This window comes from Homalodisca vitripennis, chromosome 5 (genome assembly GCF_021130785.1).
Source record: "Homalodisca vitripennis isolate AUS2020 chromosome 5, UT_GWSS_2.1, whole genome shotgun sequence".
Taxonomy (NCBI): Eukaryota; Metazoa; Arthropoda; class Insecta; order Hemiptera; family Cicadellidae; genus Homalodisca; species Homalodisca vitripennis.
Genome location: NC_060211.1, coordinates 75306077 through 75331831, shown reverse-complemented (window position 1 = coordinate 75331831; position 25755 = coordinate 75306077).

Below are 25755 nucleotides of genomic sequence, written 5' to 3'. Positions count from 1 at the left end.
ACTTCTTGTGATGCTGTTTTTCTGGGGTTTCGTGAAAATTTTACTACCCTCCTATGTGTCTAAACCAGTGTCTTAATACAACGCATTATTAAAGCAGTACTATATATAGCGCAGGGAAATGTTGCATAGTATGTGGATAGGGGAATAGAAATATTCCATGGAAATATGCACAGTACCTAACACTGATCACCTGTAGTGTTTAAAAAAATGGTCTAGTGTACTCTAAGGTTTCAATATAAAACGTTGTTATATAGAGTTTTCATAATTTAGTTCCTCAACGTATGAAAATAATTAACCTTGTTTGCCCAATTCTTAACTAACTCTGTATTATGATATTTCCACACTTTGATGAATAAAATTTCGCGAAAAAAAATTTATTTTTTTTAGCTTTATGCTCCCGATATAATAAGTATCTTATAGGTTTGCCAGTTTAAATCCTTTTGGTTTAACATTTCGGTACATATACTGACATCTCAATATACCATCTTAGTATTGCCGCTGTGTGAACTATAAAAGTTGGAAGATAGTCTGCGCACGTATGTTGTCCTATATTATCACCCCCATATAACTTTGGAATTGAGTAGCCATCCGATACTTTGCTTTCTGTTACAAAAGTTTACAACAATACATCTGTCACTGGAGATAAACTCTGACAATTCTTGCTCAGTTTAACTTGGATTTAGGTCTTGTCCATTTATTTTGTAATTCCTCTAAAAGTTTAGTATTACTATTTATATTATTTTCTCAGCTGAGTTACAGTACTTTCGGTCATTTGTAACAAATGTTAACGCTTAAAATATTTTGTAATAAAATTATTACTTTCGAAGAGCACCGTACATACTTGAAACAACATTTATGTATGTATGTATTTACTTAAATGTTACCTATATATATTACATCTAAATAAAAGCGACCGTCATAAAAGACATAGAGAAATTATCTTGTATAAAGTTTAATGGAACGTAACACTATGTACAAAACGAAACATCAGTTGTAATGAACGACTATTTTTCTGTAAAACAATTTTTCTCTCTACAATATTGTTACCATAATAAATTCTTTAGTTTTTTTCAAGTTTTAAATCTCTAAGCTTGTAAAGATTATAATTTGTAATTAATAAAACAAAGTTACGGTTATTGTTGGATAGACATTGCAACAGTTTGTATAGCAAGCGCAGCGAAAAAAAGCTGATACGATAGCTTATAGGTAATGCTAGAAAAATTAACGTACATTTTGTTCGTAAAATTTTCTATGCCATCCAACCTCTAAAAGGTAATTGATAACTGGAAATGGATTAAGCATATTCATAAATTAGTTGTATTTACGATTATTGTTTTAATAGCAGTACATTTGCATTGGTATTTTTGTATTTCGTATTGGTATTGTAATCAGTAATTTATTAAACTTAGGTAATTTTTAAGATTATAAACCATAAATAAATAAATAGAAAATTAAGGTAATTTTAAGTGATATCTAGGATGTGACATCAATTTTGCCTACATATTATATTTGACTACGTACTTTCTAAAATACTTTCAGTTACACGGTTTGTGGCTTTCAAGACCTCAAAGGTCTACCAATTAATATTTGGCAGGGCAAAGTGTATTTATGAGTAAACATGCACATTTTGTTTACATGGATAAGAGGACAGAGTGAATTTGTTCATGTGATTTCAGTACCTAAATAACGCAAATTTTATAAATACGTCAGTACACAAATTTAGTAATATATTTTATGTATAATTTTCAGTACATTAAGACGAAATCATACTGTAACGCACGTGTTTTATTATATTTCTGCACATGTATCAATAAATGACTTCCACATACTTATTGATGGATTAATGTAAATAAATAGATTGTTAAATCACTTGAATTATACTCTTTATAAAATTGATAGTATTATAAAATTGATAGTATTAAATTACCCAAATCCGCAATAATTTAACTAGCCCCTAATTTATGCCAGATGGTTGACTACATTTCAGTTTTAGTACTTTCTCAAGAATCCTTTCATATCGACTGTACGAAGACGAGAGACTACCAGAAACAACTAAGAGGAAACAAATACAACTTGATATTCCATTCAAAAGTGTGTTTCCTATGTAAAAGTAAATTATGTAGTGTCTCGGCCGAAATAAGTATCCAATTCCGAGAGAGAAGAGTCAACAAGGGTTAACCAAGTTTGTCCCCAGTGACAATTAGTTTATTAAAGTAAACTTCGGTCCGAAAAAAAGGAGAAAGGTATCGGATAGCATCATGTCTTACACATGCATTATTTATGTAGCTTAAATGCTTACTTCTTTAACACCAAAAATGCTGAGGGAACTAGTAAAAACAAATAGAACATGAGTACAAAGCATACATTACCAACGAAACCTAAAACAGAACATTAACATGGATATGTTTACATGAAAATAAAGTTTATTATAAAAGATAATTGTAGTTTTATTATTGTATCAACCTCCAACAAATTAGGTAAATTTTACCTTTTAATTGTTTGTGTTTTTTCCGACAGTAAAATAAATTAAAATATATTTTTGAGGCATGTAACTGAATAACGTGTCAATGAAGAAACTTTGATACAAACTTTAGATTTATATTCGTATACAACTAAATACTATAGCATAGCAAACAAAACTTTGACAATTTTATAATACTAAGTGCTCAAGGAACAACCATGAACAAATGCCTTTGGTAACACTATGCGGTTTCACAGTGGTGAATAAACTCTTATTTAAATACAATGTTGTTTACGTGAGCGCAAATTCTTTCCAATGGGACAAGTGGAGCGTATTTTCTCGTTTCACTGTATGGTTAAGATTCACTTAAACACTCCTTTCTCTTCACAACAATATCTTATTTTTTCTCTTCAAAATTGTATTCCTTTTATACGTATCTTTAATAGATCATTGATCTTAGAACAATAACGTAACGAAGAAAACGTTTTGATGTTATTTGATTTAGGATCAGATTTGATAACTGTACTAACTAAACTAAAGAAAATAGTTACAACATTATATTAAAATCACTGTTGTATTTTTTGAACAAGATACGAGTACGCCAAACCCGTCTTGAGTAACAACTCTTAATGAGGTTGCATGCAAACTTTCAAGTCTATAGCTCATTTCATTATGCTTCATGTGTTACTATGTCACATTTAAAATGTCTTCTGTACTTCACTGTCCTCAATTTTTTTACAAATTTATTTATTCAGTGGTTTTCTTATAACCATCACGGTTACCAACAATACCAATAAACATGTCCATTAACGCTCAGCCCACATAGAGTAACATGCCCATCACCCAAGCAGACTTTTTAGTAATGACGCTTTGTACAAAATTTCAAGGTTATAGACCAGTTTGTTCTCGACATATAGTGCGGACCGACAGATATGTAAATAGACAGTATCGGAGGATCAAGTTGAATAGGGTAGTATGCAACAACATCTGTTACCTTTTAATTACATCGTACTGTGGTAAAGTTATGAATTAGCTTATTATAACTGTTTCATCTTAAGTTTAAACATTTCTTCATAGAGAAATAACATGTTTGTATTTAGCAGAAATAGAATTGAGCAAAAATGAAATATTGTATATAACGTCGTATACCAACAGATTTATGGACCTAGGCCCGTTAGGTCTAAATATTTGGCAACACTTCGACTACGGTATAACTGTTTCTTACTCTTATGGCGTAGTAACGGTAACTCTTGCAGTACGGGGAACTAAATTTACAATAGCTATGAAAACATTTAGTCAATACCACATCATATTATTAAACTGATTACAAGCCCTATACAACGCATATTGAAATACTAGGAACATATAAACGTTATTAAATAATCAAAAACATATAAATACATATTATGCAAACGCTCTGGAGTGGGTAACTATTTAATAAAGTAAGTAAATTTCCAATAAAATGTTTAAACTATTGAGGTAGAATATCACTCAATAGAAGCATACACTCTTAATGGTTTCAACTGGTTAGCACCGGTATATGAATTGAATCACAAATACATATTCGATTATATATTTTTAAACTGAGGGGTTACTTAGCACTTGAGATTAAAAGTTAAGTTTTATTTAATCCTTCTCTTTGTCAATTAAATGTTAAATATGATTACTGATAAGACTTAAATTTATTTTAAAGGCAAATTTGAAAATTATTTGATTGAATTTAATTTAGGTTTACAATATTTTATAACGTTATAAAAACAATTAAATAATTAAAAAAAGTAAATTCTTTATTTTGATGTAAATTTAGTTTAAAAAATTTCATTATCTTTGTACATAGAATTAAATTAAAATTTATTAAATTTGTTAGTAAAATTAGTTTAGTAAAAAGATTCAATTATACTTTTTATATTTATTATTTCTTAATTTAAAACAAATATTTTTCGCTATGAAGTAGTCAGTAAGGACTTATTGTCAATAAACTCGACAAACTCAATGCATTGTAGGTTTAATATCACGCTGTGTCGATATTTACCCAACGACAAATATTTGCAATGTATAAAGTAATAGTATGTGCATAAAGGAATACAATATTCGGAATACAATATTCCCCAAGCAGGGCTCGTTTTACGCACGTATTTACCAAGATGGTATTGGTGTCAGTGATAACATGCACTGGCAGTGTAAACACGATCTGCAGTGCGGACCATAGCGCTTTCGTGTTCACTGTTAATACACGTTTGTTTCTTTTATCCCTTGTTATCTTTTTTCTCTTATCATTTAAAAAAAATATAATTAACTAATTTTCACTTATCAGTTCACTTTAAAATGTTACTATGTATGAACAAATTTGAATACGAAATTATAGATTAATGCGCACTTATTAGCCTAAATATTTAAAGTGCTAAACTTTTTTCTTACCTGCCATTTTCAGTTTTCTTTTCTAGACCTGTGAACGAGATATTACTTTTAAATTTACAAATAAATCTATCTATAGGATGTATCGTCTAGGAAGTTCAGTTAAAATAGAAAAAGATCTTTTTTCTCCAACATTTTCGTATTTTATGTGAAGGGAGAAATTGTATAATGTGACAAGTGTACTTTCATTACAACACCTTATTTAGTTTTCCTCTTTGCAATGTACTCATTTTATATTACATCAATGTATTGATATTGAAACAGCCGTATGGAAATGTCATAAATATTGAACCCAATTTCAAAAATGTTTCCTGCAGTAAACTAAACTTTTCCCAAACAAATTTAGTAAACAGGTTAAACAGAGCAAGAGATAGCAGTGTTTATCTCCATTGACAGATGTATTGTTGTAAACTTTTGTAACATAAGAAAAAGTATCGGATGGCTACTGAGTTCTAAAGTTATATGAGATACACAACAAAATACTCGCTTGGACTATCATCGAAATATTCTGGTTCATACAGCGACAATGTTAAGGCAATTACATGTAAAGACATTTTGGTATTAGTAAATGTTTGCAGATACATCTGTAACGGCGAGTTGTTTAACCTATAAAATATAAGCATCAGCCAAAATTTAACAACTATTAAGGGTTGTAAACTAGTTTCATTTTGAATGTGGAAATTTTATAGTAAATCCTCTTACACAAAATTACTACGTAAGAGCAATTGAATAAATTATTATAATTATAGACAATTGGAAGTTGATTTTAATTAATATTTACTACAACGACCTTTTTTTACATACAGGATAAAAGTGTTCAAATAGTTAATATTTATAAATAATCCTTTATTGGTGGTAATTACACAATAAAACATAAAATAATAAACGCATATTGCTACACTTTGTATTCCGATCCATAAAATTATGTACTAATAAAAATTTTTAAAATTTCAATTTGAAATAGGATTATTAAAATAACTTTTCGTTAAGATATATTTAAATAATTTTTTTTGAAAATGGGTTATTTTTTGCAAAAGAGATAAAATTGTTCATTTCTTTATTGTAACAGTTTTTACGATAGTTAAGCCATTATGCAATTCTTATACAGAGCAGTTTTTTGAAATAAAAACACTTATATTCGTACATCTGTATTTCAAATTAGTTGTTTCAAAACACAATAGAAAGTACAATTAAAATCCAATTATTGTTTGAATTCATAGCCAAGAAGGTTTGCACTAAAGGAATGTATTGTTTCTTGTCAGAGTCGCACCAATTGTCATTATCTAAGTACAATAACAATGACTAGATATAGTATCCGAACACTATTGACTCGATAAGCGAGCTTCTTGAAAAGACAGGATCTCTCAACAGTCACCTCTTTCTCGCAGCATAGACCATCGTTATTCCCTAACTTGATGACGTACAGGAAAGCACTAAACAAACTTGATAAATCCATTGGAGTATAACATATGCTATGAATGTTATGCTATTGAGTATGCATATGCAATAGCTTTGAAAAAATTAGCATAATGCTATCGAGTATACTAGCAGACAACACAATGTGCCCAGAAGGGTTCACTTATGGCTGGTTTATACCTTCCAGTTGAACCCACACTAGGCGCAGCAAAAGCCGATGTCTCTTAAATCTGGGCAACGTTATGGATGTCCAGGAGCGACACATCAATAACCGCAAGATATTCTGGGGAGGAAGAATAACTCGATAGGTGTAGTCTACTGCGGGAGATGACGGAGTGGTGGGATTGGTTCCCTAAGAGTCAAAGGTTCTAGGTAGCCTAAGCATAAGGTGTGCCGCCTCCTGCCTGTTTTGACTGGAGCGGCAGGTTCAAAGCTGGCTTCCCCTTCTTCCAAGGGGACAAGTCCTATTAGTGCCGTGAATTCTTCCTCATGAATCTCGACGGGAGGCGGCTGGCAATGCCACGATACAATCGTTTATCCACAACAAAGCAAACATTAAACGCCTAAATGTTTTAATTTTAAAATATAAATTATATATATTTATATATTACATAAACTTGTACATCTCTACTTTATAAAACATGATGTTAACATTCACCGGAAATAAACGACGAGTGTTATGAGTATTGTCCACAATGGTGCATATTAAATATCATAGTTATTATTTCAACGATAACCAGCTGGAATCGGGAATGTGTTAAAATAGCTGCATTCTGATTTAAAAGCGCTAATGACAAATTACAGTTTGTATATAAAAAATATAGTTGGACTACCCAACTGATTCGCCACTACATTGTTATTTTTATCGTTTAGCGATGATACACTGATTTTAGTGTTAATCTTATTTGAGTTAATAAAATTACTATATAACTATATTTACAACCTTTATTACTATAGTAAGTTTCACAAATGAAGAATATCATGATATAAAATTCTATTATGAAATGTACTGGGAAATGCCCGAGAGGTAAACAGTACAGAGTTTGTGCTAAGCGTTGTCAACAGAGACATTTGCCATTATTAATACGTTTGCTATTGTAGCCTACACAACCGTTTCAGTGAAGCTGGAATTTTGGAAGTATGTCTATCACTCGTCGAAAAACATATAACTAAATGAAATGTACGACTATTGAAAGTTTCAATACTATCAGGAATAAAGTTAAAGTAAAAGTAATTTTTTTGGACATCATTTAAACAAATATCATAAAGAGTTAGAAGAGTTATTAGTAATTTTCATTTAGAAATTGATCAATTTAATAGGTTAGCAATGCCACAACCACGAGAATTCATTCTAACAAAATGGTCTAAAAAATTATAAATCATTACGAATTTTTATACAAAGGCGAGACAGAAAATATTATATTATATTTTTCTAGTATAATTTTGTACTATTCAAAACTTTTTCATTTAAATTCAAGATATAAATGTAATAAGTTTTGTCAGTTATTACTACTTAGTTGGGATAATGCTCAAAACAAATAAAAACCCCTTTTTTAATAACAAGAAACGTATAATTTGAAAATTGTCGAAAAATTATATTAAAAAGAAATTTATGGTCAGACTCCCAATATCGAAGTTGACATGATCCTACAAATGATTGCAGTTAGCAACTTCGAAAATACTTAACCAATTACACATTCTTTCTGTAAATGTGAAAACGCTAATTAGGCAAAATCCATACAGTTACTGTTAAATTATATAATTGCACGAGAATGACTACTACAAACTAGAAATACTAGTAAGTTTTCGCACTATAATTTAGGGATAAAATCGTGAGGATACACTTCGTAAAACAAATAATTGTAAGTTAATAATTGATGTTAAGACATGTATAAAACAATAAAATAAACCCTATTTTCATTTTAATATACAAACAATAATACAAATAAAATGATTTATTTTCATTACCCTACAAAGTGTTTGAAAATAATTATAAAGCGGAACAGTTGGTGTACGGATCACGTGGCATCAAACAACTGCCCCTGTTTGTGTCCTTCCATCCGCGTCAGCTGTGTTTAATTTAAATCACTGGTTCGAAACTATAACTAACTTTTCAAACAAACGGCAATTCAGCATTAATTTACAGTAATTGACTGTATTCCATTTCAAAATTATAAAACATTTACAAATAAATTTTAACTTGACTTTAATTATTTAACACGTAAATACGTGTTGAAATAAATAAATATTTATATACAGTATGTTTAGGATAGAAATAAATATTTCTATCCTAAACATTAATATTGCACCAAGAAATTTATAACTGAACATTTAAATTCCTGTACACTATAAATGACCTAATTAGTCACTCATTTACAACATAAATAAATCAGTGATATGAAATTAAGTTGAAAGTAATGCAAAAATTAATTCTACAACCTCACAAACATTTATATATGACACCATTGATAAATGAATTGTGAATTATGTTTTAATGGTCTTCCATATAGAGTTTTTCAGTATTTATATATATTTCCCTCCAAAACAGGAGTTCAAAAGAGTTGACTATCAGCAGTTTTAGCTTCGTAAGCTTCTGCAGTATATATATAATGAATGATGCTGGTTGACCAACACTCTATACTATATTGACCAAGAATGATTAGTAGATGACCAACCATCATATAGTCGTTATAATATTTTGTCCAAATTTGATAGCAGTTTTACAACCTAAATTATAGTCTATAATATATTAACCAAGTATGTCGGCAGTTCACCAACAATCACTTAGCCTCTATACTAGATTGACCAAGTATGTCGGCAGTTCACCAACCATCACTTAGCCTGTATAATATATTGAGCAAACATGATAGCAGTTGACCAAACATCGACAGTAGAGCTCAGCAGCTTGAGATTTACCTTACTACGCGAGACTTGAATGTTCTCCTGCAAAGCAGGACAACAGCCGATTGTCACTCAATTTTTCATTTCGATGGTTACAACAGTTATAATGTACTCCAGCAATCGGCTACGCCGGATACATGGGGTGTTTCAGACGATGAGCTCAGTCTAGATGTTATAATGATGGCTCACAAGATTGTAATTTGGACTAAACTAAACAGGTGTCAGTATGCTTTGGTTTATATAAACGCATTGTATGAAAGACAAATTTGTATTACAATTATATATTGAATTATTCCGCGTGTATATGTGCTACAGTATCAAAGGGAAATTATATGAAACAGCAACATTCGATGTTCGTTAACATTACTCAGTCAACGAGTTTTGCCGTTTTTACTAGTATTTTGAAAAAATCACTCGTAAATCTTCTGCCCACTTATTCCAACCGAGTTATATGTAAATATGCGTTTCGTAATATGGCCCTGGATTAAATTCAGGCAATCAATAGTAGGAAGCACCTTAGCTTGTAGACAGAAAATTATTAGTGTTTAGTTCATTGTCGAAGGTATGTCATATAATTGCTTATATTGTCATCAGAAATTGGGATAACAGTACAGAACATTATTTGAAAGTCACCATATATTGTTATCATCCTATATTTAATAAAATTCCTATAATAATCTCCTAAAAAATCCTATATTTTTGTATTAGAATTCGTTAATACAGGACTATCAAAATTGACGAATGTCATGTTCTTTTCTTCTTATCTATTCCTATCTTAAGCCTGAAAATATATTTTACAGGTCATCGATATTGATCGAATGTAATTGATTTATATAATTATTGACAAGCTTATTGCTTTAGTTTTCCAACCCAAAAATCAGTTATGATTTCGTTCACGGACATAATATTTATTTAGTTATTTTATACGTATGCATATATTTACCATTTTATCGCCACTTAAATGATACAGAGAATGTCGTAAAGAACGTTTTAAAAGAGATTTATGTTCAATTTGGTATTTTTGTAGAAGCAGGTTTAAAACCATTGTGTTTAAGAGAGGGTAAAGAAATTAAATTACGCTTGGTTAACACGTTGGCACAAAAGGCTTTCTCAGGAAATTAAATCTGCGAGTTGAAACATTTCCTGTCTGGTGTGCACAATCACATTGAATTACACAAACTATTTAATATACCTGTTATTACTCATACAGAATCATGAACTGTTTTGATCAGGAAATGATAGTTGTCTTTGCTGTTTATAACCTAATTATGAATAGACTATTTTTGTTTGATGTGTTTCATAATAACGTTGGGTTATTAGTCCATAAAGTTCGGTACTTTCCTTAGATTTCATATAACTTAATACTAGCTAAATCATTACGTTTTTAAAATTCAAAAATTAATTTTGATGTGTTTTAAACGTGCATAGCGGAACAGAAATAATTTTTCAACTCATAGTTGGAGACTTCAGAACTAATTTAGAATTATTCCTAAATGTTCCTGCTAAAATAAATACTTATATTTCTGGTTTGTTATGACTTATGTTTCAACTCACTAGCAATTGCTTCATATATAGTATGGCGTATTAGTTTGTCCGATTGTAAATTATGGTCTTAAAGACAAAACAAATTGGGCATATAGTTTGTTTATTCGTATGTTTTCATTAGGATGCAAAATGATGCTTGAATCAAATTGTTTAAATTTCTCTTTTTGAAGAAAAATAAATCAACAAATATATTATTTCCACATTTCAATCTATGTAACTGCGGTTACTTGAAAAAGAGTTATATCAATTTGTTGGAGGATTAATCAATTCTATTCTAATGAACAGGCTAAACTTATTTACATGACTGATTAGATGTTTATTAGAAAATATTGTATTACTTTCACAAAATATGTGATGCTGAAATTATTTATACACGTATGTTTTCATTACTATCACATCCAACTTGACCATTCGATACTTTATCTCTAGCCCTCAAACAGAAGTTTTCAACAATACTACTGCCACTGGGGACAAACATTGTTACCTCTAGTTAAGTCTAACTTTTCTGTAGGTCTTGACCAGGCTTTTTGTCCAAGGAATCATACAATTTAGTTTTATTTTGGACTGTAAATAATTGAGCCTGGAATATAATTTATAGTTATTTACTTTAAGTCCTTGTACTATTAACAGATTAAACTTGCATTAAAGATTTTATTGAGATTTGTTTTTATTCATAGAGCAAAAAGGAAGATAAGATAATTTTAATGTTAAAACGCGGGACCAAGATTTTCTTTCAGTACACTCTTCCTACATTTCTGCATAGACAAAAATACGTTCTATGATGGTACATGTCCAACCATGGAATTTGGCTGAGCCTTATTGAAGGCTCAATAGGATGACACAGTTTCTATTTTGCCTGCAGAAAAGTATTTAAAACTTCTTTGTAGTATATATAACTATAATTGTCTAGAGTCAAAACTATATTTTTAGGCTTTTTAGCTGGGTTTCCAAATTAAGGCAACAATATGCCAAGAAAATGTTGCTACCAATATTTTAACTCGGAAAGAAAACTCGGAAGATGGTGTGTTGTAGTAGCACGTATATTTTCACATGTTATCAGTCCCGTCTAACTTTGCAATTGATTAGCCATCCGATACTTTCTTTTCTATTACAAGAGTTAACAACAATACATTTGTCACTGAAGATAAACTCTGTCAACTCTAGCTCAGTTCTTTTATCTGAGTCTTATTCAGTTGATTTGTTCAATTCTTTAAGTTCTGAATTCTTCTAAGAAATAATAATTTTCAATGTGAATGTTGAATTTAGCTTTAGTTCATCTTCTTGTTAGTGCAGCGTCTAGACATTGTCACTGTCACAGACTATTCATTAAGTCTGGTGGCATATTCATCTAAAGAGATGTTAAAAACGTTTGTGACGATGAAGCTTTTAAGTGAACTCTTCACACAGTTTTGACATCAGAGACACTTAGGCTACAAAATATAGTTTAATATAGGTGAAGAGGTAATCTCATAGCCTCATTAGATCAATAATTGGTGAACACAAAGGTGAACCATTGGCGAATTATTCCCACAATGTGTGCTACGTTATGTGTATAATTTTATTACTGGAATTTAGTACTATAGTATGTTTTTGTGGTTGTTTAACTATAAAAAAACATCATTATGAAGATAAATACAACATACACGGATAACAACGCATTATTTACGTCGCTATATAGATTTTATGAATACATCTTGCAGTAAATACAGTAATAATAATGGAGTAATACATTACTTGGGATGGAATATAATTATAGTATAATACTATCATACATATAAAAATATTAAATTAAGTACCTACATTTGTATGAAACATCATTTTTGTTAACGAAAACTACCACATTGGAGGCTAAATTGAGTCTCTTGGTCAGTTTGGACCAAACTCTTGTGATATTAAGTAGTGTATTAATAAATATGTATTGATTTTTTGTAATATATTATTGGTTAATCAGGTTAATTGGTTGTTAAAATATGCAAATCTCTAAACACTTCAATTCTGTGTAAAGTCAATACAAACAAAGAGGATAACAGACTGCCAAAACCACCGAACCACATACAAATTGTTCAGTAGCTAAATCCATATGTTTAATTGATCGGCTTTCTCTAACGCTTAAATGTTGGGTGTAACTAAATTGGTATATATCTATATGAACATTTTCTAAAAGTATTAATTGTAGAGCACATATTTTCAAAATCTAAGATAAGATATCTCTTTCAATGCCGGCGGAAGAGAGATTGATAAGGGGCATTTGTATAAAATGTAAAATTGAAGGTACATTATTATTTATAATGGTTACATTTATATCATTGATAGAATAGCGACTCTTTCTAGGTTTTCTTGTTAAGATGACGCTAATCAGTATTTAGAGAAAGTTTTGAAAGAAATATATAAAAAGGGTCATTACACGAAGAATGGTAGACTTTTAGTTAGTATTTGATGATGTATTTTAATGAAAGCCAGAGAAAGATAGCTGAGAATAAGTGTATGGAATATTTATTGTCTGTAATATAATAGATTACTAAATAAAGGGAGTGAGTTGTTTTTATTTTTGTAGCTTTCTTGAGAAACACGAGATCGTGAAAAATTAAAATTGACTTACGTTACATGTTATTCAAATTACTATGGATGAATCTAAATGCCACCTTGTTAATTAATTCATAATACTTTTAAATGTTTAAAACACTTTCATCTTGAAATATTACTAAACAAAATTATTGTAAGCCTAAAAGTTTGTTTATAAAACGTAGAATGAATCATTTACAACCAATACAAATTATGTTTGTAAGAATATTTATTTAGAACTACGTGAAACTACCAGAATGACAAATTTTGTAAATATTAATAATCGATTCGTTTAACTAAACAAAGATTTTATATCATAATAATGTTACAATTTGATTCATTTTTCTTACTATTCTTCTGGTCAAATTATATTGATAGAAACTGCTACGGTCTCAGATAGATTTTGAACCTGGGTTGTCAGGTTTTTAATCTGGATCTCTCTAATTCAGATCCAAAATCTGATGCCTTGGGACGTGCAAGCTTCGGGCCTTTCTATTAGTGTAATGGTTACTTCAGTATTATCTTAAGAAATTAAAGAAATAGTTGTCCTTATATTCAAATTAATTACAATCTGTAAGTTTACATAACCTAAAAAACCCTATTTAAAAATAGGAATAAACACAATTTATAAATTTAAAACATATATAATATTTATGAATAACAAATATTCTGATGAAAAAATTTAGTTAAATAAAGAATAAATCCATTAGTATCGGTGTATGTCTAACGCATATCAAGTTGCAATTTTGCATTGATTGGTAACTGTGTTATAATTAGTTTATATTTTTAACTGTAAGAATAAAATTATAGAAATGCTATGGTATACATTATCTTTTTTGACAGTTATACAAATATATTCTTATGAAAATACTGTACTTAAGAATTGTATTGCTCTCATAATTGTGGTAATTGAAATGCGTTTTATTATGTTTTATTAAACAATTAAATTTAAGAATTAGTCAACAAAATCAAAAATTGTATTTTTAAAAATCGACACAAATAGTGCAGTAATAGTTATTTCTGTAAAAATATTGTTTATCTTCCCCTACGCTTCCCCCCTCGTTATTAGTTGAGTTTCACGACCTGTTCAGACACTACTTTGAATGCAAATACTATTCTACAATCAGCACGAAATTGAATGTCACGTGGTGCCCCAACCCCTCTTCCACCAACATAATAGGTGTAACAGCCCCGTGTGACAAGCATACCGGGACGGGAAGTTATGTGGCCTGGAATGTGGAGTTGGCTTTAGGGTGAGAACTTAGCCTTTACATCTACGGTGCAAATAAACTGTACTTGTACACATTCCGTTTCAGAAATACTTCTTGATAAGCCGATAGGCAACCTATAGGCGTGTTTTAATTGATTAGTATTTCACTGGGCAGTTAAAGAAAAAAGTGATTTCTAAATTCTGTTCTATATCTATAAATGTATGAGTTAGATTTGGTTATTAATCCTATTGTAATATAGACACAAACAGGTGTTATGTAACTTATAGTTTAGAACAAAAATGCAGTTTAAGGAGCATTATATGGTTATATGTATTCTATATCTCGCTTTGATGGTTTTGTCAATAGTTTATGAAATATAAAGAGATATTCCTGCAGTGATTCTGATTTAATTCTAAAAATATTGGAATGGGAATGGCGTTTTTAGAGGAAAATATATATTACTAGTAATTTAACATAGGGTTTCAAAATATCTGATTTAGAAGTTAAACCTAGTTAATAAAAAAAAACAGCACTCCAGTCATAGATACGCTCTTAGTCCCAATAATTATTAACTACTGAGACGACGTCTGTGATACAGCAGTGATTACTCCCTTATTAAGCCTTAGTCTTTGTAAATTCAATATCCACTCAGTGAATTATCTTGAAGTTGCGGGTTAAGGTCTCTATTGTACTATTCAGACTTTTGAAGTATTGTAATAATATTTTGACGGTTTTTAAATTAATGATCTATCACGTGACTTAAATCTTGTGTTGTAGTGTTTCGATTCCCCAGCAATTCATTAGAAGTGACGGTTTACTTGTATAAACCACTTAAGATTTAGTGATGTAATTATCCAGCTCACTGATTATTCAACCCTGATGCAATATGCTTCAACCCCAAGTTAATAACTCAATGATGGAGCTCTAGTGTATGGATAAATTAATTGCAGCCAGTCCATTAATATCTTAGTGAATGATGCATTGTTTGATAGTATAATAATCTCGGTATGGTGAAGCACTTGTTAAGAAGACCGGCAGTAGTATATCTCAGTGATTTTTTGAATTGGTTGTACACTTCCTGTCTCTCAGGGACTAATAGTTCTTTACATAGGGCTCAAATATTCCAGTGAATGACTTGTGATCGCTTGAGCGGAAATGATCGCCTGTAGAATTATGTGGAAATGCAGTGAGTGTGACAAGTCTAATCGTTGTATTTGTATTTAAGCTTTGTAATTATTGTCTTTATTTGAAAAGTCATTTTATGTATAATCATATTGTCAGTAAAATATTTAAATCACATCTTATTCAATTGATTATTTCCAAGAATGTTGAACTGCTTTGTTTTTCGGAATATCAAGATATATAAAATTAATGCTTTGGCCTGAGATTTAATCGTAGGGAGGTTAACCTTATTTTTTATCTACCGCAGGTAAAGAATGATTATATACAGTTCTATATTTTACTATAAAAATACACTAATAAATATTTTCAATTTACTCCATTCTTGATCTACTCGATGCAGTCTACGTTAAATTCTCCTTTGAGGTGGAATAAAGAGTAGCATCTTTTTAAACACCAATCACTCTATCTAGGAATCACTCAATAATTCGAGTAACATTTAAATATTCTATTACAGTGCGTCATCGTTACGCATTAATTAACGAGCTAAATAACAACTCCAAGGAAAAACAAAAAATGTCCATATATTTCATTTTTAGAACAATACAGCGCACGAAACTTTGTTTTTCATACATTTAATTAGGTATCATTTTTAAAGTTTCCAACCAGGTGGTTTTAATTAAACACAGATGACGCTGCAGGAAAACAAACATCCCAGCAGTTTAATACTCTGTAATTCTCTAATACAGGTACTCAGGTATTCTGCTTATTAGTTAATTATATTCGAAAAATTGTGTTTTATGATCTGGACATAAATGGGCCACATAAATGATATTAATTTAATAATCATTTCATCAGAATATTTTAAATTTACTTTCATATAAGTACTTCCAATAAATAAATAGTTATATGTAAAAGATATATTTTATATTATAATTCATTGCAATACATTTCGTGGGATTTTTTATCAAATGAGAACACAGTCCATACGAAAGGCACGCTACTTAAATATAATAATTGCAATGTAATCGAGTCCACTTTAAATTAGTTTGGTTCAAATTTTATATTAAATAGAGTTTGAATTATTTAGATCATTAATTCTAAGAATATGTCACTTATAACAAAATAAAATAATCCTTAAACTTAATCGAATTTATGACCACCGTAAACAATGAGTTATTTTTCCAACCATCGATACATAAAATTCATAAATACTACTTTGTATAAAGACTACACAGTTACTTTTCCAGTAAAGTACTACAGTAAAGTTATACTTTTTGAAATCATGTGATAATAGTTACTGAACATCCATCGAATTGAAGTAAGAACTTCCGCTTTGTTACCAAGTATTTCCGGTGAGGACCTCAGCGTACGTGATCCAAATATCCGACTTCTTACCTCATCTGATAACTTAAAATATTTTTGACATATTATTGACACTTTTGTAAATTTAGTAGACATGATAATTTTCAATGTTAAAACTTAATTAACTAATAATATTTACACTATTTTCTAATAATATACTACGAAATGCAATGTTTAACAAAGTATGTAATACTTTAGTTTAAATTTTTAATATTTTACAACATTCTAATTTTAAGAAAAAGGACTGCTGTTTAAATATTTTGTAAGGGTTTAAGTAGATCAGACAGGCAATATATATAACAGGGATAATAATATATACATACATTTTTGAATTGTATAGGGAAGAAATCTTTTGAACTATCTTTGGTTTGCTAAAATATCTGGACATACAATAAATCCACTTGTTTTCAAGTGACTCTATCCTTAAATTTTACCTTTTAAATGATACCTTAATGAAATTCAAACTACTGTGTATTACCTAAGAATCCGGGACAAAGTAAAATAAGTTTTAAGAAGCTGTGATCTTCAGTTACATTGTTCTTTAAAGTAATTTATATACTTTGATTTATCATACACTTTTGTTAGTTTAAAACTAAAAAATCTTTTTTTTTATTGAAATTATAAATAAAAATAACTAAATAGACTAGCCTATATTACACAATGTAGAAGTCTATATTACACTAATTTTAAATGTCTAAAGTTTTCACTTTAGTGTTTTTAATGTGAAAAGCATTATATTGGTGATATAAAGGTAGTGATTTGAATATTTTCAGAACGTTCTTTGTTTTTCGATAATAACAGAAATAGTCATAAAAAGCATATTACATGGGATTTATTGTCGGCCTACCCTGTTTGCAGGAGCTGAGTGAAACGCCATTGGGTTTTGGAGAGGATGAAGATATTAAATTACTCTTCGCTAACAGAAGATGTATTCTCAGGAAATTAAATCTGCGAGTTACTAAATTTTCTTTCCAGTATACACATTTGTGTGACTGAAAATATTTAAATGATTTCATATGTATGTTGCCTTGCTGTTGTTCTTTTTATAGTTAAAATACCCAGACCCAATAATTTAATTTTTCTACAGGTAAATTCAGGATTATTCAAAATGATAGATGCAATATCAAGGTGCATATTTCCAGACGAAGAGTCACAAAAACATGAAAAATGTATAGAAATATTTGTCACATTAACAAGTTTTAAAGTCCGTAAAACATTTTACTATGCATTATTGAGCACTACTCTGTATATGTTCAAGTGATAATGAAGAATAGTGCGAAACTAAACAGTTTTCACTAATTCTTGCATGAATTAAGAATGCTGATTACGGAAATTAAAATGTTTAATACTTTTTTGATAAGGTTATTTTTTGTCTCAGTTATTTCGGTGACTAACGCGAAAAAAATTTATGAGACGGCTACTGCTAAACAAGAACAATAGTTGTGTGTTTATGAGTTCGTGCAAATCTTGCTGTTATCAGAGTTCAACGGAACATTAAAAAAACATTTTAAAAATAATACTCCTCTTCGGAACTGCAATGCTCGGTGGATGAAGCAGTTTGTGCCAAGAAAAGAAGTCATCCACAGACTCCTTAAGATGATGTGGAGCTCACTGACCATAAATATTCACGTATTTCTAAAAATCAATTCACAAAGCTAGTAGTGAGCTGCAGAAACTACAGTTTATGTATTACGTCTCTTGCACAAAAAAATTAAGGTACGCGAGTTTTTATATGTTAGTTTCCAGACCGAAAATTGGATGTTCTGGAAATGACAGACCTATGTTGTGCTAGCTACAACGATCGACTGGCTTAACTTCTTGTGATGCTGATTTTCTGGAGTTTCGTGAAAACTTTACTACCCTCCTATGTGTCTAAACCAGTAAGTCTTAATACAACGCATTATTGAAGTAGTACAATATATAGCGGAGGGAAATGTTGCATAGTATGTGGCTAGGGGAATAGAAATATTCCATGGAAATATGCACAGTACCTAACACTGATCACCTGTAGTGTTTTAAAAAATGGTCTAGTGCACTCTAAGGTTTCAATATAAAACGTTGTTATATAGAGTTTTCATAATTTAGTTCCTCAACGTATGAAAATAATTAACCTTGTTTGCCCATTTCTCAACTAACTCTGTATTATGATATTTCCACACTTTGATGAATAAAATTTCGCGAAAAAAAATTTATTTTTTTTAGCCTTATGCTCCCGATATAATAAGTATCTTATAGGTTTGCCAGTTTAAATCCTCTTGGTTTAAAGTTTCGGTACATATGTCGACAACTCAATATATTATCTTAATATTGCCGTTGTGTAAACTATAAAAGTTGGAAGAGTGTCTGCGCACGTATGTTGTCCTATATTATCACCCCCATATAACTTTGGAATTGAGTAGCCATCCGATACTTTGCTTTCTGTTATAAAAGTTTACAACAATACATATGTCACTGGAGATAAACTCTGACAATTCTTACTCAGTTTAACTTGGATTTAGGTCTTGTTCATTTATTTTGTAATTCTTCTAAAAGTTTAGTATTACTATTTATATTATTTTCTCAGCTGAGTTACAGTACTTTCGGTCATTTGTAACAAATGTTAACGCTTAAAATATTTTGTAATAATATTATTACTTTCGAAGAGCACCGTACATACTCGAAACAAAATGTATGTATGTCTGTATTAACTTAAATATTACCTATATATCTTAAATCTAAATAAAAGCGACCGTCATAAAAGACGTAGAGAAATTATCTTGTATAAAGTTTAATGGAAAGTAACACTATGTACAAAAGGAAACATCAGTTGTAATGAACCACTATTTTTTCGTAAAAGAATTTTTCTCACTACAATATTGTTACCATAATAAATTCTTTAGTTTTTTTCAAGTTTTAAATCTCTAAGCTTGTAAAGATTATAATTTGTAATTAATAAAACAAAGTTACGGTTATTGTTGGATAGACATTGCAACAGTTTGCATAGCAAGCGCAGCGAAAAAAAGCTGATACGATAGCTATAGGTAATGCTAGAAAAATTAACGTACATTTTGTTCGTAAAATGTTCTATGCCATCTAACCTCTAAAAGGTAATTGATAACTGAAAATGGATTAAGCATATTCATAAATTAGTTGTATTTACGATTATTGTTTTAATAGCAGTACATTTGCATTGGTTTTTTTTTGTATTTTGTATTGGTATTGTAATCAGTAATTTATTAAACTTAGGTAATTTTTAAGATTATAAACCATAAATAAATAAATAGAAAATTAAGGTAATTATAAGTGATTTCTAGGATGTGACATCAGTCTTGCCTACATATTATATTTGACTACGTACTTTCTAAAATACTTTCAGTTACACGGTTTGTGGCTTTCAAGACCTCAACGGTCTACCAATTAATATTTGGCAGGGCACAGTGTATTTATGAGTAAACATGCACATTTTGTTTACATGGATAAGAGGACGGAGTGAATTTATTCATGTGATTTCAGTACCTAAATAACGCAAATTTTATAAATACGTCATTACACAAATTTAGTAATATATTTTATGTATAATTTTCAGTACATTAAGACGAAATCATACTGTAACGCACGTGTTTTATTATATTTCTGCACATGTATCAATAAATGACTTCCACATACTTATTGATGGATTAATGTAAATAAATAGGTTGTTAAATCACTTGAATTATACTCTTTATAAAATTGATAGTATTAAATTACCCAAATCCGCAATAATTTGACTAGCCCCTAATTTATGCCAGATGGTTGACTACATTTCAGTTTTAGTACTTTCTCAAGAATCCTTTCATATCGACTGTACGAAGACGAGAGACTACCAGAAACAACTAAGAGGAAACAAATACAACTTGATATTCCATTCACAAGTGTGTTTCCTATGTAAAAGTAAATTATGTGGTGTCTCGGCCGAAATAAGTATCCAATTCCGAGAGAGAAGAGTCAACAAGGGTTAACCAAGTTTGTCCCCAGTGACAATTAGTTTATTAAAGTAAACTTCGGTCCGAAAACAAGGAGAAAGGTATCGGATAGCATCATGTCTTACACATGCATTATTTATGTAGCTTCAATGCTTACTTCTTTAACACAAAAAATGCTGAGGGAACTAGTAAAAACAAATAAAACATGAGTACAAAGCATACATTACCAACGAAACCTAAAACAGAACATTAACATGAATATGTTTACATGAAAATAAAGTTTATTATACAAATTAAATGTAGTTTTATTTTTTAACCTCCCACAAATTCGTTGAATTTTACCTTTTAATTGTTTGTGTTTTTTCCGACGGTAAAATAAATTAAAATATATTTTTGAAGCATGTAACTGAATAACGTCTCAATGATTGAACCTTGATTTAGATTCGTATACAACTAAATACTATAACATAGCAAACAACACTTTGACAATTTTATAACACTAAGTGCTCAAGGAACAACCAGTAACAAATCAAAGCTTTTGGTAACACTATGCGGTTTCCCAGTGGTGAACTAACTCTTATGTAAATACACCAGTTGTTTATGTGAGAGAAAATTCTTTCCAATGGGACAAGTGGAGTGTATTTTCTCGTTTCACTGTATGGTTAAGATTCACTTAAACACTCCTTTCTTTTCACAACAATATCTAATTTTCTCTTTAAAATTGTATTCCTTTTATACGTATCATTGATTAATAGATCACTGATCTAGAACAATAACGTAACGAAGAAAACGTTTTGATGTTATTTGATTTAGGATCAGATTTGATAACTATACTAACTAATTCACTAAAGAAAATAGTTACAACATTATATTAAAATCACTGTTGTATTTATTGAACAAGATACGAGTACGCCATACCCGTCTTAAGTAACAACTCTTAATGAGGCTGCATGCAAACTTTCAAGTTTATAGCTCATTTCATTATGCTTCATGTGTTACTATGTCACATTTAAAATGTCATCTGTACTTCACTGTCCTCAATTTTTTTACAAATTTATTTATTCAGTGGTTTTCTTATAACCATCACGGTTACCAACAATACCAATAAACATGTCCATTAACGCTCAGCCCACATAGAGTAACATGCCCATCACCCAAGCAGACTTTTTAGTAATGACGGTTTATACAAAATTTCAAGGTTATAGACCAGTTTGTTCTCGACATATAGTGCGGACCTTCAGATATGTAAATAGACAGTATCGGAGGATCAAGTTGCATAGGGTAGTATGCAACAACATCTTTTACCTTTTAATTACATCGTACTGTGGTAAAGTTATGAATTAGCTTATTATAACTGTTTCATCATAAGTTTAAACATTTCTTCATATAGAAATAACATGTTTGTATTTAGCAGAAATAGAATTGAGCAAAAATGAAATATTGTATATAACGTCGTATACCAACAGATTAATGGACCTAGGCCCGGTAGGTCTAAATATTTGGCAACACTTCGACTACGGTATAACTGTTTCTTACTCTTATGGCGTAGTAACGGTAACTCTTGCAGTACGGGGAACTAAATTTACAATAGCTATGAAAACATTTAGTCAATACCACATCATATTATTAAACTGATTACAAGCCCTATACAACGCATATTGAAATACTAGGAACATATAAGCGTTATTAAATAATAAATGAAATATAAGTACATATTATGCAAACGCTCTGAAGTGGGTAACTATTTAATAAAGTAAGTAAATTTCCAATAAAATGTTTAAACTATTGAGGTAGAATATCATTAAATAGAAGCATACAAACTTAATGGTTTCAACTGGCTAGCACCGGTATATGAATTGAATCACAAATACATATTCGATTATATATTTTTAAACTGAGGGGTTACTTAGCACTTGAGATTAAAAGTTAAGTTTTATTTAATCCTTCTATTTGTCAATTAAATGTTAAATTTGATTACTGATAAGACTTAAATTTATTTTAAAGGCAAATTTGAAAATTATTTGATAGAATTTAATTTAGGTTTACAATATTTTATAACGTTATAAAAACAATTAAATAATTTAAAAAAAGTAAACTCTTTATTTTTTTGTAAATTTAGTTAAAAAAATTTCATTATCTTTGTACATATAAGTAAATTAAAATTTATTAAATTTGTCAGTAAAATTATTTCAGTAAAAAGATTCAATTTTAATTTTTATATTTATTATTTCTTAATTTAAAACAAATATTTTTCGCTATGAAGTAGTCAGTAAGGACTTATTGTCAATAAACTCGACAAACTCAATGCATTGTAGGTTTAATATCACGCTGTGTCGATATTTACCCAACGACAAATATTTGCAATGTATAAAGTAATAGTATGTGCATAAAGGAATACAATATTCGGAATACAATATTCCCCAAGCAGCGCTCGTTTTACGCACGTATTTACCAAGATGGTATAGGTGTCAGTGATAACATGCACTGGCAGTGTAAACACGATTAACTAATTTTCACTTATCAGTTCACTTTAAAATGTTACTATGTATGAACAAATTTGAGTACGAAATTATAGATTAATGCGCACTTATTAGCCTAAATATTTAAAGTGCTAAACTTTTTTCTTACCTGCCATTTTCAGTTTTCTTTTTTAGACCTGTGAACGAGATATTACTTTTAAATTTACAAATAAATCTATCTATAGTATGTATCGTCTATGAAGTTCAGTTAAAATAGAAAAAGATTTTTTTTCTCCCACATTCTCGTATTTTATGTGAAGGGAGAAATTGTAAAATGTGACAAGTGTACTTTCATTACAACACCTTATTTAGTTTTCCTCTTTGCAATGTACTCATTTTATATTACATCAATGTATTGATATTGAAACAGCCGTATGGAAATGTCATAAATATTGAACCCAATTTCAAAAATGTTTCCTGCAGTAAACTAAACTTTTCCCAAACAAATGTAGTAAACAGGTTAAACAGAGCAAGAGTAGCAGTGTTTATCTCCATTGACAGATGTATTGTTGTGAACTTTTGTAACATAAGAAAAAGTATCGGATGGCTACTGAGTTCTAAAGTTATATGAGATACACAACAAAATACTCGCTTGGACTATCATCGAAATATTCTGGTTCATACAGCGAAAATGTTAAGGCAATTACATGTAAAGACATTTTGGTATTAGTAAATGTTTCAGATACATCTGTAACGGCGAGTTGTTTAACCTATAAAATATAAGCATCAGCCAAAATTTAACAACTATTAAGGGTTGTAAACTAGTTTCATTTTGAATGTGGAAATTTTATAGTAAATCCTCTTACACAAAATTACTACGTAACAGCAATTGAATAAATTATTATAATTATAGACAATTGGAAGTTGATTTTAATTAATATTTACTACAACGACCTTTTTTCACATACAGGATAAAAGTGTTCAAATAGTTAATATTTATAAATAATCCTTTATTGGTGGTAATTACACAATAAAACATAAAATAATAAACGCATATTGCTACACACTGTATTCCGCTCCATAAAATTATGTACTAATAAAAATTTTTAAAATTTCAATTTGAAATACGATTATTAAAATAACATTTCCTTAAGATATATTTAAATAAATTTTTTTGAAAATGGGTTATTTTTAGCAAAAGAGATAAAATGTTCATTTTTTTATTGTAACAGTTTTTACGATAGTTAAGCCATTATGCAATTCTTATACAGAGCAGTTTTTTGAAAAAAACACTTATATTCGTAAATCTGTATTTCAAATTAGTTGTTTCAAAACACAATAGAAAGTACAATTAAAATCCAATTATTGTTTGAATTCATAGCCATGAGGTTTGCACTAAAGGAATGTTTTGTTTCTTGTCAGAGTCGCACCAATTGTCATTATCTAAGTAAAATAACAATGACTAGATATAGTATCCGAACACTATTGACTCGATAAGCGAGCTTCTTGAAAAGACAGGATCTCTCAACAGTCACCCCTTTCTCGCAGCATAACCATCGTTATTCCCTAACTTGATGACGTACAGGAAAGCACTAAACAAACTTGATAAATCCATTGGAGTATAACATATGCTATGAATGTTATGCTATTGAGTATTCATATGCAATATCTTTGAAAAAATTAGCATAATGCTATCGAGTATACTAGCAGACAACACAATGTGCCCAGAAGGGTTCACTTATGGCTGGTTTATACCTTCCAGTTGAACCCACACTAGGCGCAGCAAAAGCCGATGTCTCTTAAATCTGGGCAACGTTATGGATGTCCAGGAGCGACACATCAATAACCGCAAGATATTCTGGTGAGGAAGAATAACTCGATAGGTGCAGTCTACTGCGGGAGATGACGGAGTGGTGGGATTGGTTCCCTAAGAGTCAAAGGTTCTAGGTAGCCTAAGCATAAGGTGTGCCGCCTCCTGCCTGTTTTGACTGGAGCGGCTTGTTCAAAGCTGGCTTCCCCTTCTTCCAAGGGGACAAGACCTATTAGTGCCGTGAATTCTTCCTCATGGATCTCGACGGGAGGCGGCTGGCAATGCCACGATACAATCGTTTATCCACAACAAAGCAAACATTAAACGCCTAAATGTTTTAATTATAAAATAAAAATTATATATATATATATATATATATATATATATATATATATATATATATATTACATAAACTTCTACATCTCTACTTTATAAAACATGATGTTAACACTTACCGGAAATAAACGACGAGTGTTATGAGGATTGTCCACAATGGTGCATATTAAATATAATAGTTTTTATTTCAACGATAACCAGCTGGAATCGGGAA